The 2,761-nt window shown below is 46.0% G+C and overlaps 1 non-coding gene across 1 annotated transcript; it reads left to right on the forward strand.

Moving 5' to 3' along the window:
* The first annotated feature begins 504 nt into the window (after positions 1-504).
* On the forward strand, positions 505-577 carry trnak-cuu (transfer RNA lysine (anticodon CUU)). Its single transcript has one exon. It is a non-coding gene; the product is annotated as a tRNA-Lys (tRNA).
* The last annotated feature ends 2,184 nt before the right edge of the window (positions 578-2,761 follow it).

Genomic DNA, 2,761 nt, shown 5'->3' on the forward strand with positions numbered 1-2,761 from the left:
AGTCCTTTGATGGCTGAACATTCCGATACGAGAGCCACAGACCCTGTTACAGGTGGGACAGACATACGTCGAGGGAAGGGGTCGGTGGGACTGGTTTGCCGTGTGCTCCTTCCACTGCCTGTGCTTGGTCTCTTCATGCTCCTTGCGTCTAGAGTCAAAGAGCTCAACGCTCTCTCAGAAGGTCTTTCTCCACATCGGGCGGTCTGCGGCCAGGGTCTCCCAGGTGTCAGTGGTGATGTCGCACTTTACCAGGGAGGCTTTGATGGTGTCCTTATAACGTTTCCGCTGTCCTCCTTTGGCTCGTTTACCCTAAAGGAGCTCCGCATAAAGACGTAAACATAAACACGTAAGGATTAGGGGCCGGAGTTGGCCATTCGGCCCCTCGAGCCTGGTCCACCATTCAAGATGATCCTAGCAGTTCTTCAACAGCAAGTTTAAACATCTGCGGCGGAGCCAACAGGCGCCTGGCTGCAATGAGTGATAAAAAACCTGCTTTGAATGAAAACCTGGCTAGCTCAGTCGGTAGAGCATGAGACTCTTAATCTCAAGGTCGTGGGTTCGATACCCACGTTGGGCGAATTCTTTTCATTTAATGTTGCTTTAATGGAAAACCTCTGAACGAAACGACACAAAACAAAAATGTTGCTTTCAAAGTCATTCAACTCCGAAATTTTCATGCCCCGCGAATCTCCTGAATCAGATGCCTCTAGTTTTGGCGACTCAATCCATGTCCCTTTGCAATGTTGTGCTCCCAGCCACACTATAAAATGTGCCACTAACTTATCGAATCATGGAATGGTTACAGCACGGAAAACCATTCGGCCCATCGAGCCCGTGCCGACCCTCAGCGAGTCCCACTCCCCGCCCTTTCGCCGTAGCCCTGCAATTGTTTTTCCTTCAGACACTTATCCAACTCCCGTCTGAAAGATAAGATTGAGTCTGCCTCCACCGCCCTTTCAAGCCGTGCATTCCAGATCCTTACCACTCGCTGCTAAATGGCCATCTCCTGTTCCTATGTATGAAGTCTGGGATACACGAGATCAATTCCTGGCACACTCACAGCCTTCCGAAATATAGCACCGTCATTCTCTTCTCATAAAACCAGCTCCTGAAGTATCGGCCAGCTGTGTAGGTTAAAGCTCTGGTTTTTTTCCTACGATTGCTTTAGACACAGTGTTTCTGTAGTGTACTTGTTATCATATTCACCTCACACGTGAAAAGTCCCCGGTTCGATCCCGGGTGGAAATTGTATTTTGGAGAATACTTTTGCTGTGAAATAAATTGAACAAAAGTCGCTCCAGGTTCCTTGTCGCATGAGCACTGAACATTTTAAACCAGTCTCCAACATACAGAGTGAGTAAAGTCAGATATGGGAGAAAACTTCATCAATGATTCAAAATCCTTAAATAATTAAAGTTCAGTTATTGGAGTTTCCACTGTCCCTCAGTAACAATTCTACAAAACAACGCTGTCGGTTAATGAATGGGGAATAAAACAAATAATCTTCACCCATCCCCATCCCCCGGCACACAGTTTAATTAGTTGCATGTCATTATTTTAAAGATTTTGAATGGAAGAATTATTTTCTGAATCCGTGCTCCCTCTGTGAGCGCCGCATCACGAAACGAGCAGGAAACACATTAAAGAGTTTACCACAATTGCTGACATTTCTTTGTTTTTTTCTTGTGTTTTTGCAGCTCTTCGTCCTTTTCAGCTCCTGGCTGCGTATATTTCTGTGATTAAACCTGAACACAATGCAATGTCTGTCTCACTGTTTCCCCGGTGTCAGGCAGAGATACGCCTGCTGCCGTCATTTATTGCATGTGACAGGACATAAAAGTTCAAAATCAACCTGCAGGTGGCCACACACAGCAGTGAATAATCAGGATGGCCGAGCGGTATGCGGTGCTGTGTTTAGATCACTGTCTCCTCTGGAGATATTATTTTTGCACCAAAAACTAACGTGCGATAAAATGGAAAAAGAACAGTCCGGGGTGCATTGTCACATGATGTAAGCTACCTCAGACCCGGACCAAAGCTCCCCGGACACCGTGCACAAGCTCAGGAAAACAACGGGGGAGAGGATATCCCGGCCGCTGGGCCTTCCAGTAACACTGAACAAGTGCCCAGTCTGAAACTTTCCAGAGTAATAACTTGTAACGGGAGCTTCTAACAGTCCGGATGGCCACGCGGTCTAAGGTGCTGTGTTCAGGTCACAGTCTCCTCTGGAGGTATGGGTTCAAATCACACTCCTGACATTCAGTGTTTTTAATTACAAACTCATTCGTTTGGACACCACTCTCAAGTGATTTGGGACATCGATCGAACTTCATAAAATGACCCCACTTCAATTGCAAACAATGATATCAAAGTCACTTCTCAAACCGGGAATCGATCCTGGGTGGCTGCAACGAAAGGAATGGTTTTGTGAAGCATTGAAATGTGCCCTATAAATATCTTGCACTGCTCATTTAAAAACACGGTTATAATTTGTTTCAGTGCAAAAGAAGGCAGGCTCGAAGGGCCAAATGGCCGACTCCTGCTCCTGGTTCTTGTGTTCTTATACAGAGCACAGATCAAATGATCAACTCTCCCTCAGTTCGCATTTCGTTCATTGTGCAAAAGAAGATTATGGGTTCATTAATGATGTTTTCCTGTGAAAGCACCATAAAAGTTTAAGGACAATAATTCACACAACATGGGGCTCAAACCCACGACCCGGAGATTAAAAGTCTAATACTCTACCGACTGAACTAGCCGG

This window comes from Pristiophorus japonicus, unplaced genomic scaffold (genome assembly GCF_044704955.1).
Source record: "Pristiophorus japonicus isolate sPriJap1 unplaced genomic scaffold, sPriJap1.hap1 HAP1_SCAFFOLD_42, whole genome shotgun sequence".
Taxonomy (NCBI): domain Eukaryota; kingdom Metazoa; phylum Chordata; class Chondrichthyes; family Pristiophoridae; genus Pristiophorus; species Pristiophorus japonicus.